The sequence below is a fragment of the Vulpes lagopus genome, chromosome 10 (genome assembly GCF_018345385.1).
Source record: "Vulpes lagopus strain Blue_001 chromosome 10, ASM1834538v1, whole genome shotgun sequence".
Classification (NCBI taxonomy): Eukaryota; Metazoa; Chordata; class Mammalia; order Carnivora; family Canidae; genus Vulpes; species Vulpes lagopus.
In genome coordinates, this window is record NC_054833.1 from 316,045 (window position 1) to 332,345 (window position 16,301).

The 16,301-nt window shown below is 43.4% G+C and overlaps 2 non-coding genes across 2 annotated transcripts; both read right to left on the reverse strand.

Moving 5' to 3' along the window:
* Window positions 1–2,662: 2,662 nt before the first annotated feature.
* On the reverse strand, window positions 2,663–2,734 carry TRNAA-UGC. Its single transcript has one exon. It is a non-coding gene; the product is annotated as a tRNA-Ala (tRNA).
* Window positions 2,735–10,240: 7,506 nt separating this feature from the next.
* TRNAA-AGC lies at window positions 10,241–10,312 on the reverse strand. Its single transcript has one exon. It is a non-coding gene; the product is annotated as a tRNA-Ala (tRNA).
* Between the last annotated feature and the right edge of the window lie 5,989 nt (window positions 10,313–16,301).

Genomic DNA, 16,301 nt, shown 5'->3' on the forward strand with positions numbered 1-16,301 from the left:
GGATTAAGCACTTGTGGAATTTTCTTCAAACAAGTTTTTTTTTATTTGTTCATTGACTCACTATCTTACTAACTTATGTACTTTCCTTCTTTCCTTCTTTCCTTCCTTCCTTCCTTAGAAACTTTCAATAGAGATCTGAGCTAAAACTTCCAATAATTCCAATAAAATATTATTAGCATATTAGCAAACTGGAAAGGTAGAATTATGTTTCAGTGCACAAGTTAAGAAAGCTTCAATGACTGAGTGAAACATCACTTGGAGTTTCTGTTATATTGTGATTCATAATAAGAAATATATATTTGAATCTCATCCTTATTCCTGGCATGGAATTTCTAAAGCCTTTATAAAATCTTTTTTCCCCCAAAGATTTGTTAATTTGAGAGAGAGAGAGAGAGAGAGAGAGAGAGAGAAAGTGCGAGCACAGAGCCTGATGCGGGGCTTAATTCCAAGACCCTGAGATCATGATCTGAGCTGAAATCAAGACTCGAATGCTTAACTGATTGAGCCACCCAGGCACTGCCCCCCTTATAAATTTTTAAATGATAAGGGCACTAGGAGCATCTTTTGTTCTAATGAGGTGATTCTGGATGGCTCTGGGATGGGAGCTCCTGGATGGGAGTCTTCTCATCATCTGGAAGACTAAGCTTAGATTAGAAGCTTGACATTTTCCTCCTCTTCCACCTCCCATTCTCCAGGCAGGACAGAGGGGCTGGAATTGAGTTGATAATTTATCATACCTACATGAGGAGGCCTCCATAAAATCCTCAAAATATGGGACTAGGGGGAGTTTCCAGACTGGTGAACACATCTAGTCAGGAGGTTGAACACCCCAACTCTACGGGGACAGAAGCTCCTGTGTTCTGGATTCTCCCAGACCTTGCTCGCCCTACTTATCTCTTCACCTGGCTGTTCATCTTTGTTCTTTTTCATATCCTTAAATAAATTGGTAAATGTAAGTAAGTGTTGCCCTGAGTTCTGTGAGCTATTGTAACAAATAATCAAATCCAAGGGGGAAAAATAAAAATAAAATAAATAAAATAGAAAAAAAAAAAAAAACAAATCCAAGGGGGATGAAGTCCTGGAAACCTGTGATTTGTAGTCAAGCTGTGGGTGACCTGGGGACCTATTTTTTGCAACTGGTATCTGAAGTAGGAGACAGTCTAACGGGACTGAGCCCTTAACCTGCAGCATCTAACACTATCTCTAGTTAGTATCAGACTTGTGTTAAATTGTAGGACACCAGCTGGCATCACAGAATTGCTTAATATGGGAAAACCCCACCCATACTAGGTGTCAGAAGTGTTCTGAGTGTTGTAAGAATAGAGGAGAAACCCAGGAGAGGACTAAGGTTTTTCTGGAGATGCATTTGATCCAAGCAAATGAATCATTATTTTTATTTATGTACTATTTTTTTTTTGGTGTCTTAAGTAGGCTCTCCCTACAGAAGTTCAAGAACTTTAACTTTAATTTTATTGAAAGACCAGTTTCTATTACTTTACTTCACAATATCTATTTTTAGCTTCTATATTTTAAAAAATGTTTAAAAAATTAGAATTGCTCAATCTTAACATGTAAAAGATGAACTTAATCCTTGCTCAGGTAAGGGAGAAAATGCAAATAGAAGTACAGGCTTTGACCAAACAAAGCAAGAGACACAGTTATTAAAGGATTTGGGGGGATGGGTGGGGGTGAAGTTTAACTTTTTAATTTAATTTGATTTAATTTAATTGAAGCAGTGTTTTTATAGAATCACAGCAAAGCAGGGCTGTGAGTAAAGTGGCGGCATCAGGCAGGCTTGATAATTGGACTCACATCCTGTTTTCTTAAAACTGCAGTTACAATAAATGTTAAAAGATGTTCCTGAAAATCCTTACTGAAACTCTGGAAACTGGTTGGAGATGGAGTCCGAGTTTCTACGTCAGAGTCATAGCAGTGTTTTTGTCAAAGCCACTGTCACTTGGCCAAGTTACTCAGATAACTGGGGTACTCTGTTCTTACTGATATGACTTCCAAGAACAAACTTTTTCAGCCTATGTTTGTAGAGAACACTGTTTCTTAACCAATGTCCCTGATGACAATTGATAACAGTAGTTTTTTCTAATTTATAAAAAAAAAACAAGCAGAAGCTAATAAAATCTTTCCCTCTCTGCAGAGATTTCTAACCTCTCTTTTCTCTCTTGCACCTGAAGACTGTTCTTTGCATACAATTTCTCCTAGTCACATTCTTAGCTTCCTGCACCCAACCAATTAGAAACTAGTTATGCTTTTACCCATTTAACCAGTGGTGCATTTTCTATTCAGCAGTTGACTTCAAATATGATCTCTTCTAAAATAGAAAGCATGAGAAATAAAATATTTTTAATGGCTCAGTAAGGTAGAAGCATTTGTTACAAGGGTCAAAGAATTGTTGAAAAACAAAAATTGCAGGAGTGGGAACAAACCAGTCCATTGTCCCTGCCTAACTAATCTCTCTTAACCCTCCTCCAAAAGAGGAATAGAGCATAAGTCTGAGTCCTCTTGGCAGTGCAAGCAAAGTGTATTTTTTCAGCAGCATATCTGACTTTCCAACTAGAATGAAATCTGATTTAGTTGTTTGAATTGCTCAGAAATATCAAAAATGCTAAAGACCAAGTATGTCTGGTTTAAGATGACAGCAAGAAACTGGAGATGCCAGGGATCGAACCCGGGACCTCATACATGCAAAGCATGCGCTCTACCACTGAGCTACATCCCCATAGACACTGGGGCTATATGGTGTAAAAATACCTTTCTTTAAAAATACACACCAACTTTCCCCTAAAATGTATTTTGTTATACTGTGGTGTGTGAGAGTTATATTAATTTTATAGGTCTTGAATGTCAAAAAGAAGGTGTTTGTAAATCGATATCACTAAAGTCTTTAGATTCATTTGACTCTGTTCAGGCCCAGTCAGAACAGGCAGGAGCATATCTGGCTTTTATCCTAGCAATGACCATGAATATAAGTCATTCAGATCAAAACCCTTTTGGAAAGGCTGGCATCAGGAAAAATAGAACCATAGATGGCTACAGCAAAGCACTGGGAAATGCTATGACGTGTGATACAAAACAGAATTGTAAGCAGGAGCCAGTCCAATTGGGTAAAGGACTGGAATAGAGTCATCCTGCAAGGTGCATTCAAGCTCAAGTTCCCGCTTGGAATTGTCCACAAGGTGTGTGTAAATCTCAGCCTGGCTGGAGAAGAAAAGCTCACTTCGTGGTTCAGATCAGTAAACCTGTATCCTGTGGATTAAAACATGTAAGAAAGACGCTGAAGATTCAAATTTAAACCCAGGTTTTCACACTTTAGAAACAGGCTTTAGTGTAAGACATTGGTTCTCGAATGCCTTGCAGCCTTTGGACCACCAGCATCAGCATCACCTGAGATTTGCTAAAAATACAAATTCTTGGGTCCACCACAGATAGATGAGTCAGGAACTCTGGGTGTGGCCACCCAGCCATTTGTGTTCTGGTAAGACATGGAGGTGATGCGAATACACACTAAAATCAGGAACCACTGGTGTACCCGAACGTAACAATACTACATCATTTCCTAACAATAATACAAAACTAAGGTGTTTCCAACGTTCAGATATGAAATAATTTAACATATTAGGCCTGAATTTTTATAAATATTTCAGTGTGTGAGGAAAATCTAATCTTTGAATTTAGTTTTTAAATATACTGTGAAAATTGTATATGAATATTTAAAATGTTAATTTTTAAAACCAGTGTATTGTACACTAACGCACAAACAGCAGCAGATATATCTCTGGATATTCAAAAGCCCTTGAACATAAGATACTCTATGCACTAGCCATTCAAAGAGAAGAGGAAGATAGAAATGAGTAAAAACAGATTAAGAATGGCAAAACGCCGAAATAAAGCACATCTGCAAATACAGATCCTGCCGCTGGGCACAGCTGGACCGAACTGAGGATCGCGCGCCTGTCAGCTCCCGCATTACGGAGTCACGTCGAAGAGAGCGAGGAGTGAGGAAGGAAGAGGGGCCTTCACTCAACCACCCAATCTCTAGTAGCAACCCGCACAGAGGGCAAGGTCCAAAGAACTTTATGACCAAAATTATGAGAAAAAATTCCCTCGTTCGTGGGGAACAAGCGCAGCCCCTGATTCCCATCGCGAACGGGACTCAAGGGAGCAAAGATGAACACCTGCCCTGTGGGTCCATGTAGTCCGTAGGCTGAGCAACCGAAGGCTTGTCCATCCACCCGGCAAACAAGCTTCCTCTCGCCGGCGCCCCCATGGCCCGCGCCCCTGCCGCCCCGCGCCCCCACCGCCTGCGCAGGTGCACCGCGGCCTAGCGAGCGCAGCAGTGGGTGTCCCAGGCTCCTCCCGCACGAACCTGCATTGCGCTTCAAATCTCGCCATGCAGACTTGCAGATGTGCACCGGGAGCGGTGCTGGGGCCTTACCGGGCCTCGGAGGGCTCAGGTACAAGCGAACCCGCTCCTCGGAGGCGCGTTACAGACGCCGAGCGGATTTCCTCCGGAAAAACGAAGATGGCAAGGTCAGGGATCACGACCCTCGCAGCCTCAGACGCACAGACAGCAGATTTCAGTTCGAGGATACCTGCCTGCGTCTGAGTGGGTAAGTAGCATGCTGTCACCGTCCCCACGAGGCATCCTTAACTTGCAGGCGTCACCCTAGGGACGCACCTGCGCCCTAAGAGAATAAACCAGGCGAGGACCCTCGGGGCAGCTTCCAGGGGAGCAGGCACAAGGGGCAGTGGGCCCGGGATCCAAGGAACCGCTGGGCTCCAGTGGGGCGCTCCCCTGGCCGGGCGGGGGGTGGAGTGAGGGGCACTCCCGGGGCCGGTGGGGGGGGAGAGGGGGCCCGCGCGCAAACACCAACCCACACCTATTTACTACGGGCAACCCTTGCAGCCCTTCCCAAGCCCGACCGTGCCCGAAACCTGATCCCAGCGACCCCGAGGATACCTCCGTGCGGACTGACAGGCGACGTGCTCCGAGGATCCGGCGAGAAGCAGGGACTGGGGGGTGTGAGAATTGAGGAGGGAGGCGGCGGCTCCACCGGGCGAAAGACCACACTCTCGAGGCCCATTTGGCGTCCGCCGCTCCCCTTGCTGCCCAGAGCAAAGTGACCATACCCCCGGGGAGCGCAGTCTCCGGCGCTGTGTTGCGTTGTGTTGCGTCCACTGCCGGACGAGAGGAGGAACTGGAGATCAAGCAGAGGCCGCAGGGGCCTGGTGGGAGGCCCCCTCCCCGCCAAGCGCACACCCGACTCCTCGACCCCTCCGCTGGTTAGCTAGGTGCGGGGGTGGGGGGCCGCCTGCTTCCTGAGCAGCCGCTGGACCGGGGCACGGTTCCTGCACCGCACACAGGCCTTGGCGGCAGACAGCGAGTCCTGTTCTCGCGGATTCCAGGGACCACTTGGTGACCAGCGCGTCCTGCGGCCAGGTCCCGGGGCTGACGGCGGGGTCAGGCACGTGGGCCTCCCCTCCACCCCTCCTACTGCACAGTAGCCTGCGCGGCAGGGGAGGAGGCAACGGGGAGAGGGAGGGGACCCGTGCGCGTCCCGCGACCTCACCGGGCGGTCAGGGAGGGTCTTCCGAGGTCTGCGCACTGCTGCGGGCGCACTTGCCCCAGCTCCCGTGGAGGGAGTTTGGTGAGAGGCTGTCCTCACCGATCGCCTCGCGCCTGGCGGGAAGATAAAACCATTGGCTTTATTGCTCAGTTTTAGACATTCATATTTATTTTTGTGTCTTCCTGACTCGGTTCCAAATGTCTCACCTTAGCGTTTACCTCTTCTTTTCCTACTGTATGTCTATTCCCCTTACCCTTTACAGCTCGGCAGTGTCCAGGGCCCTTTTCGGAACGCGTAGGGTACTGTGGCTGCTCTGGGTATTTCCAGTGCCTCAGAGGCCCCAGGCACAGCCGGCCTGGTCACAGAGCAAAGCCTGTTCCAACCACGGAGCAGCGGCCTCCCGGGGGAGGGAAACCCGGCAAGGCCCAGCAACGTGCCAGGAGGGAAGGCGGGAAACTGAGGCATGGCCAGGCGCAAGTTGAAACCGTGGCCTGGCTCCGGGACTTCCTGGCGGGATCTTCCGCCTCAGGGAGAATCCAGAGCGCAGTGACCCCAGAAGCTGGAGCGCTCCCGCCCAGCGACGACCGGGGTCTCAGGGTCCTCGCGGATCCGTGCCGCGCATAAACTCAGTAAAATCAACCAATGCGTTTCAGACCTGCAACTTCTTAGACCCGACGGCCCGGAAGTCCCCGCTCTGAGCCTGAACAAATGCCGGCGGGGTACTAGCTGGAGGCGCGCGCTCCACCTAAGCATCGCCTTCCCCGCTGAGAGCCCAGAAAGGTCCTCGCGCGCGCCCCTTGGCCTGTATTCACCTCGCCGAGCGCTGCTCCGACTCCTGGAGCCACCGATTTTTTTTTTTTTTTTTTAATCAAGGGTGCGTGTACTTCGTGTCAGCCGCTGTATCTTCGCCAGAGCACGTGCCGTACTGTCCTGAGCTTACCTGTTTGTATATCTCTCAATCCTCCTGTCCCCCGCACACTTCTGCACAGTAATACCTGCCCCGGACGGAGTACACCTGGAGTTTGTTCTCTCTGCTCTTTCCCGAGTGGCTGCCCTGCGCCAGGCTCTGTGTGAGCGGCTGGCGGTGGGGTGATGAGGAAAAGTCAGAGCTTCCGCCCGGCTGAAGTCACCCGACTTGGAGAATGAAGCAAATGCAATCAAATGGCATAAATCTGCAAATATATAAAGCGTGCTGAAGGACATTAAGGGGAAGTGCAGGGAACTAGCGCTGGTGTTACTTAATATGCATTTGTTAAATCGACTGATTGTGTTTCTGTGACTCCGGATTGGAAACATCGGTGGACTTGTAGACGCACGCTCCATCGCTTGGGCAGAACTATTAGTCGACAACTGAGGTGAAAAAAGCACATGTGCGTCGCGGGGATGTAGCGCGGTGGTAGAGCGCATGCTTTTCATGTGTGAGGCCCCAGGTTCAATCCCTGGCATCTCCACTTCCAGGAGCCTGAACCGGGAATTCTGATTTGCTTATCCTTTAATTAACCCTTGGCAGACCCTTCAATTACTAAAGTTAAGGAGAGAAAAGATTTTCCCTCCAGCCAAAGTTCTTACTAGATTCAGAATTAAATGGATTTGAGACACATTAACAGGGCAAGTAAAGGGAGTTTTATTGCCTGTGCACAGAGGCCTAATAATGAAGTTGAGACCGATTTTAGACAAAAAAATAAAGTTGTGAGAACTTGACAATAAAACAAAGTAGATCCTTGGGAACTTTATTTAGTAAGGGATTTTAAGTGGAATTTGGTCTGAGGTAGATTTAATAAAAAAATTAATTTAATTAAAAACAATTAACCAGGTTTATTTATACAGCTGTCTCAATTTTAAATTTTCTGTCTCTGGTGATAAGGATGTCTTTTACTTCTCAGTACAGGGAGGGGACCTTTCAAAGGAGAGACTTATTTCCTGCTTTCAGGGGGATGGAGGAGGATGTGAGATCTTTGCACCTACTGTTTCCGGAGTAGCTTCCATAAAAATAATTACTATGCCATAGAGGTCCATTTGGGACAGCCTGCCCTGGGCCCTACAGAAATGAAATAAATAAGGCTATTGGGGGCACTTAAAGTTAGGTGTAGGAAATTACTGGAATGTTACAATTTTGCCAAATTCCTCCACTTAAAAAAATATAAAGCTAATATATCAGAATCATGTAAATACTTTAGAACATCTTTAAATCTCATCTCAGATTAAGAAATAGTTATAAAATCTTCCTCTAAAGCAAGTCTCTGAATCGCGTTTATGTGCAGGCAGACATCTGTTGACTGAAGGTGGTGAATCAAGAACTACAGAGAGTTCTTTCTGGTCAAGATGAGCCTACACTTCTTTTCTTGCCTATTTGGATCATCCTGTCTTGATAGACTGTGAGCTTCATATCAGGAACTGTCTGAGCAATTTACTTTAAAATACCTTTTCTTTCTATCCTGGTCTTTTACCAAATGCTATGTTTGTTGACTGTCATACATACAACCTATTGTAAGCCAAATTTTCAACTCCCTGCTGAATAGGACACAGTCTTAAACAAAAAGCTCTGCATATTGGGTTAAATTTTTTTTCTTTGACCAAAGATTGGAGACAGAACTCATAGAGTTGAGAGGATATAATAGGTAGGAGAGCTTAAAATGGTCATGGATGGGTTCCCTGGTCCATCCTACTTATCTCTCCTTTATGTCTCCCCCAGCGAGGGATAAGACACAGCAAATCTTCTAGCTGCACATCTGTCCATTCATTTATGGCTTATTTCATTCCCCTTGGCATGCCACTGATTGTTTTCACTTTCCAGCTTCCTTCCTCTTCCTGGCGCAGTCATCTCTAAGAAGCTATATAGAGATGCCAGTGATCAGGAGATTCAGTAGTACCTATCAGGGGGATGTGGTTGGCCTTGGAGTGAAGGCATCCTCTTGGAGGACCCACACTGGACCCCACAGCAGTTCCTTTTCCCATTTCCCCGTTAAAGGTCAAGGCATTACCTAAATTCTGTAAACAAAATAAGGCTTTGGACTTTGTCTCTTTAACCATTCTGAAAATAGAACAGTTAAATACAGACTCATATGCCTGTTTACTGACTATAGATGTATCATTCCATGTGGGAGCTGGCCCAGCAGGCTACATGCTGATACTCAGTAGGCTTCTGTTCGATGCAGGGGCCTCCATGTATTTAATTTACCCTTTTGCATGAGTCTTCAATATGTATTTACTCAAGATCCTGTCTGATATCACATGATGAAGTTTTCTCCCTTTTGGTTCTAGGAAAGAAATCTATTTTCAATTACTCTCCCATAATTTTCTTTTCCATAGACCACACTTGCTCTGGCATAATAGCTACTGACGTAACGAACAAACTGAGCACTGATGCCACACAGGCCATTCATACTCATGGCTGTTCTTGTGTTCTGTGACATATAAACATTGAACATTTACAAGTAACTTAGATGTAAGATAACTCAGTACCACCTTTCTTTATCTAGTCTGAAGGAGAAGTGCAGATGCTGACATGAAGCCACATTGCTTCCAAGGCTAGGACCTCATATGCAGTTCCACCAGCTATGGTGGGAGGGAAGAATAATGCATAGGTACATACTCAACTTGGTCATTTATCTTGCAGTAACACCCTAATCTTTGCTGTAGGGGAGCCCTTCATTTTAACTTCCCTTCTTCCCAATTTCCTTTGGAAGCCAACTGCTTTTAAATTATATGGACTATAAAGTATGCATAAGCCTAGGTAGGATGGATTCTCATGGAGGGTAGAACAGGACTTCCTCAATCACAAGAACTGGTTCTGAAGGAAAAAAACATCTCATTCAAAAGGTGGCTGGGTACACCACCTTGCTCCTCATATTTGTTCCACTCTGTCTGCCCTTCCAGGAGGCAAAGGAGTCATTATAATGATTTTATGGCTGATATTTTGGTTCTGTTATTTCATAATAATTACCAACATGACCTAGTTTTAATAACAACAATCCTAAAACTCTTTCTTCCCTGTTAAATACACAGTAAGTTAGCTGCCCCACCATCACTTTCATCATCATCATCACTTCATTATCATAATATCATGTGTTGGCACACGCAACACAAGGAGCACAGTCCATAAGGTTAGAAAAAGTGATAAATTATAATATGTCAAAATTAAGTATTTATTTTAATTTTAACCTTTAGTTATAAAGAAACTAAAGATTGTTAAATGTTTAGGATACCTTAGAAACAAAAGATACCTTAGCAAAAATTAACACATCAATACATGTGATAATTAACTTTTCTGACAATTTCATTGGGCCATCAGCGCCCAGGTGTCCAATTAAACACTATCTCTGGATATGTCTGTGGCTGTTTCCAGAAGAGATTATCATTTGAATTGGTAGTCTGAGTAAAGCAGATAGGCCTCCCTGATATGAGGGGATCCAATGCTATTCCACCTCCAATGTGTTTGTGCCCCCAAGAACTTTGCAAAATTCAAAAGACAGTAATGAAACCAAGGCTCTGTTATTTTGTGTTGTATAGGATCCAGGACACGTTTAGTGGCGGCTTGGTTCTTCATGCAGACATTCGGTGTTAGTACAGCAATACAGGCAGGTGGAAAACGGAATGAGAGAAGAGACCGGTTTAAACAGGGAAGTGTCTGATCACAAGCACATAACTCTCAAAACCGATGGAGGTGCCGGGGATTGAACCCGGGACCTCGTACATGCTAAGCACGCGCTCTACCACTGAGCTACACCCCCAGCCGTGGGGCGGGTACTTTGGATTCCTTTCGTGATTTATAAGCATTATTTCTTCGCCTCTTAAAGATTTAGTAAATTGCAGAGAAAATGTGAATGCAAACCTTCTGTGCAAAACAGGCTGCGCAGCGGCTTCAAAAGAAGCAAAACAAAACAAAAAAAAGCCCCCCCAAAGCCACAGAATGAGATTCCAAAGGAAGGAGGTTGAAAAGAGACCGTGTGTGGTCTCGCTCCTGGTGCTTCATTTCCTGCTTTCTGCAAAAGCGAGAAGCCGCCCCACCCCCACCCCCAGGCCTCAGCAGGTGCCTGGCGGTCCATGCTGTGTGGGCTCGTGGGGGTTGGGGGGCTGCTACTCAGCCTAAAGGTGGACTGGACTCTGCTTCCCCACCGCCGACCGGTGGCGACCCTGGGACTGAGAAGGATTACTGGCTCTTTGCAAGGTTTTGGGGGGGAGCTTCTTGTATTTTAAAGAGCTGGCCTGTCCGACCAGTGCTGGGCATTGGGATTTCTCTGGAGCCTCCAGGGCAGTCTCTCTTGCTCTGCCTCTGAAACAATTTCAGACTTATTAAAAATTAAAAAATAAATAAATTATTTGGGAAAAAATAAAAATAGTACAAAAATGCCCCTATGCCTTTTACCCAGATTGAGCTACTGTTTTTATCTTGCTCCACTTGCTTTAACGTTTGCTTGCTCTTCTCTCTGGAGAGTAGGTCAACAGTGCGGTCCTGTTCAGGCCTCCTCACGTGCTTCGCTGCAGAACCTTGGTTTAGTTAGGAAGGTCAGGAAGCGTAACACTGGCACCGCAGCCCACTTCATCCACCCTGCACATGCCGATTTGACCAGCTGCCTCGACATCCCCTCTGATGCAGCGCCTAGTCTGGGATTGCATTTAGTTGGCCTTTCTTTTTAGTTTTCTTTAATCTGGAACATTTCCACAACTTCTTTTATTTTTATTTTTATTATTTTGTCTTTTATGACATTAACATGCCATTTGAAGCATTTTTTTTTTTTTTTAATAGAACGTTTTTCACTTTGAGTCTGACTATAGTTTTCTCATGAACACATTCAGGTCATGCATTTCCCTCCAGAATACTACATAGCTGGTGTTGTGTAATGATCATACCTGGAGACTGTGCCTCCCATTGGGAGGTTCATTTTGATCACTTGGTTTGTGGGGCAACAATTTAAGGCTTCAAATATCCTGCTCCTCAACAAAATTTACCCCTAGATTTAACATCAACTGTCTGGGCTGATCTTAATTATGATGGCTTTAAAATGAGAATTTCCGACTCCAGTCCTCCTATCACATGTCTACTCAGTTTTTGGCTGCTGCCAAGCAGGAGTCTCTGCTTTCCCCTGTTAATTTATTAATTTATCAAATTATTATTTGTATGGATTCCTATTTTTTCAGTAGTTTATAATTGATTGTAATAGTTAATTATTTTGGTGCTCAAATAGCCCCAGATTTGACCGGTAGGACTCCCTTCACCCTGGCCCTTGTCATTGACCTCAGCAGCTCTCCTCCCACTCTCCTAGAGTCTGCCCTCATATTCAATAGGTAAATACCCAGCATTGGATGCCAACAGGAATGGAAGAGACAGCTGATCATCCAGATGAGAATTTAGGCTGGGGAGTTTGTTTTCTCTTAACTGATTCTCCCCTCACTTCCCACTCCCACAGTGTGATGTACCCTTTGCAAAACAAAAAAATCACAAATATAATGTTAAGTGAAAGAAACCAACATAGTGTGTAATTCTATTTATATGAAATGTAAAAACTGCTGAAACTAATGGATGGTACAGGAAGTCAAGTTAGTTGCCGTCTTGTGGGCAGTGGCTGGAAGCCCCAGGAGGAAGCTTCTGGGGTGCTAGCAGTGTTCTGTTTTCTCATCTGAGTGGTGGGCTCACTTTATGAAAAATCACCAAGGATTATTTGTGCACATTTTCTGTATGTTAGTTATATTTCAATGTAAAGTTTTCAAAAACAAAACACAATGTGCTGGGAGATCTGTTATTTCAGTCACAGAGAGGTTTCTCTCCCTGCTTCTGCCCTGATTCATCTCTAGAACAGATTTCCCTTCCAAGATACAGGGTATCATGATTCACCCTAAAATAAAAGAAAAGAGAAATTCATCATTGTTTCTTGCACTTAGATACACTCTATATTGGCTAATACAGTACATCCAGATGCACCATCAAGGTTCCACAGGAATATTTTTTACCTGGGGAACTATTTTTTTTAGAAGTTATTTTCAGAATACTAGAGATTCATATGTAATCTGAATGCCTGATTTAGTTGAGTTCCTCTTTTTTCTCTTTCTATTCTTTCCCTTCTGTCTTTCACACAGATAAAGCAATGAGAAGTGATGTCTGGATCATTTTATTGGAATTACTTCTTCCTAAAATACTCTCAAAATCAACGGTGGAGACTTGCATCTGTCCACTTGCAGCAAGCTCTGGGGATGCCCAACACCACCATTAAGACCAGTGTTGACTTGGCTTGATTGTAGTTCCACACTATGTGCAGAGTACTGTTCTATAGAAAATACTTCTTCCTATTCAGTCTATATTCATTCTAAATTCTGTGTTCAGTGAGGTTTTCTTTTCATCTTTAAACTAACATGTTCTTTAATGAAGTAAGGAATGTTTTCAAATGTATATGTGGACCCATATATACCATATATTTAACTCAATGAAACAACACTGTGTAGAATGTATCTTTTTTTAAAAAATTAGTTTCAGAGGTAGAGTACAGTGATTCATCAGTTGCATATAACACCCAGTGCTCATTCCATCACGTGCCCTCCTTCATGCCCATCACCCAGTTACCCTATCCCCCACCCACCTCCTCTCCAGCAACCCTCAGTTTGTTTCCTAGAGTTCAGTGTCTCTTATGATTTGCCTTCCTCTGTTTTCACCTTATTTTATTTTTCCTTACCATTCCCTATGTTTATCTGTTTTGTTTCTTAAATTCCACATATGAGTGAGATTATATGGTGTGTGTCTTTCCCAGACTGACTTATTTTGTTTAGCATAATACTTTCTAGTTCCATCCACATTATCACAAATGGCAAGATTTCATTCTTCGTGACAACTGAGTAATATTTTATTGTATATATGCCACATCTTCTTTATCCATTCATCTGTTGATGGACATCTGGGCTCTTTCCATAGTTTGGCTATTGTGGAGATTGCTGCTATAAACGCTGGAGTGCAGGTGCCCTTAGGATCATTATGCTTGTAACATTTGGATAAATCCCTAGTAGTGTAATTGCTGGGTCTTAGGGTAGCTCTATTTTTAACTTTTTGAGGAACCTCCATACTGTTTTCAGTGATTTAAGAAAGATTTTAGGAAAACACAAAACAGGCCTAAGGAGCAAATTAGTGACATCCCTTTACCCTTTCCAAAGGCCATTCTGGGCAATTCTACTTTCTGGATGAGAAAATCCAACAAAATTACTGTTAGACAGACATTTCTTCAGGAGCAAAACACCATTTGGATTTTGCAAAAGAGAAAATTGGCTTGAGGAGAAAAGGAAAACAGCATTACCTACTTGCTCACAGAGCCCTGCAGTCTGTCCAATCAGGGTTTGAAATGGCCTTGGAGACTTCTTAGCTATCTGGCTTGGACATATTATTTAATCTCTCTAAATTTCAATTTCTTGACATGTAAGCTAGAAATGATAATACATGTATTTCAGGATTGTCGTGAAGTTTAAAAAAAGAAATGCATATAACTTGCTTTCACTGGGGCCTGGAACAGAATGTGCCTCTAATACTTGGTGGCTATTATTATTTTGTTGTTGGTAATAAGTTGGGTTTCTCAACGTGGAGGAATCCATTCATATCCCTTTGATCAGTACTATCGTTCTAGCTCAGGAGCTTCCCATGTGCCTGGGCCTCTATGTTGTTCATTCTTTATTGGGATCTCTGAGGGCACCAAGGGAATCACAGGGAAATAAGCGATCCCTTTGTGAAATTAATTGTTTCACAGAAAAATGTTCTTTAAACACAAGCATGGTCTGTATAAGAGGCTCCCTGCTATTAGAGAGTTGAAGGATTCAGGTCCTTTTTTGGGGAAGGGAGATTTTTGTTAACTACGAAAGTAGAGATTTCTAAAACCTATTTTAGGTAAAATTGCTTTTTTGGGATTTGGAATCAGAGGAGGTAAGAAAGAAAAAGCTATGGGAATGGCAAGATAGAGTTTAGGAAAGGCTGAGGATGAAAATGAGTGACAGCACCATGCCCAAATACTCTGTTGTTTAGTGGGAGAACTCACATGTTCACAGTATTTAGAGTGAAAAGAGCAGAGACAAAAAAAAAGAAGAAGAAGAAGAAGAGGATTAAGTACCAGATTTAAGGCTTAAAATTAGATGCTGTGCCTGCTTGCAGAAAGCACCTTTGTAAAGTTTTCCCTGAAGTAAAAATAGTTAAGAACATGGAACATATGAAGCAAGCTGTGACAGATGAACATGACCACAGGTCATTTGCACCTCCTCCTGTCAGGGGGTGGAGTCTAATACATTCCTCTAAACCTCAAATCTAAGCTGCTCTGACCAATGGAGTACGAGGTGATGTTGTGCCACTTCCAAGCTTGGTCTCAAGAAACCTTATATCATCGGCCCTCACTTTCCTGGAATAGAGAGAGAAGAGAAGGTACAGCCCACTTGAGGGCTGTCCATATTGCTACACCATAGAATTGTGAGAAATTAAGTGGGTGTTGTTTAAACGCCCTGAGTTTCAGGGTGGTTTATTACACAGCCTCAGAAGATTTATAAAAGATGGTAGAGATGTAGGATCAAGTAAGAAATTCTGAAGTGTGTATAATTAGAGCCCAGGAATAAAAGAAGAAAAAAATGTAGGTGAGGTAATTTTTTGAAAACATAATATCTGAGAATTTCCCAGAACTGGAGAAGAATTTTCACACAGAAAATTCAGAAAGCACAGTGTATCACAAGCAAGGTAATATGAACAACTATAACTTTACACCTTCTGCTGAAAGTGTGTTACTCCAAAGAGAAGGTCTGAAATTACCCAAATAAAATGGACAGATCTTCTGCAAAGGAGGAACAATTAGGATGTTAACAAAAACCTTAATTTCCATGATATGATCCAGGAAAAGAGATATCTATTTTAGAAGTATTGAAATAAAATAATTGTCAATCTAGACTTGTGTACTCATCAAACTAATCTCCAAGAATGGGAGCTTTTTTTTTTTTTTACTACCATTTATAAATAAAGACTTATTTTTTTATGTAAGAGAGAGGGCAGGGGAAGGGCAGGGGGAGAGAAAGAGAACTCCTAGCAGACTCTACACTCAGAGCATGGAGCTGGAGATGGGGCTCAACCTCCTCACCCTGAGATCACAACCTGAGCTAAAATAGAGACTGAGACTTAACCAACTGAGCCACCCAAGTGCCCCTAACTAAAATTCTTAATACTAGCTAATACCTAATCAAGTTCAATTTTCTCAGTTTTGTAAAAATGCCTTTTTTATAGTTGATTTGTTTGATTCATAATCCAGAAAAGGTCCATTCGTTGCTTTTGGTTGATATAATTTCTTAAAATTCTCTCCGTGTAACGGAGCCTCTTTTTTTTTTTTTTTTTTTATGCCATTTACTTGTTTATGCAACTGGGTGATCTGTCTCATAGAATTTCTTATGTTCTGAGTTTGGTTGATTTTATCCCTGTGGTATCACTTACTGTGTTTCCTTACTCTCCATATCTTTGTAAACTGGTAGTTAGACATCAAAGTTTTGCTAGATTCATGTTCAGTTGTTCTAGTCTAGAATACGTTGTAAGTTTCACTATGTATGGGATGCCTGGGTAGCTCAGTCGCTGAGTGTCTGACTTTGGCTCAGGTCATGATCCCAGGGTCCTGGGCTCAGGTAATGATCTCAGTGACCCGCTCCCTACTCAGCAGGAGGTTTGCTTCTTCTACTCCTCCTGCCTCTCCCCCTGCTCATGCTTGTTTTCTCTCTCTCTCTCAAATA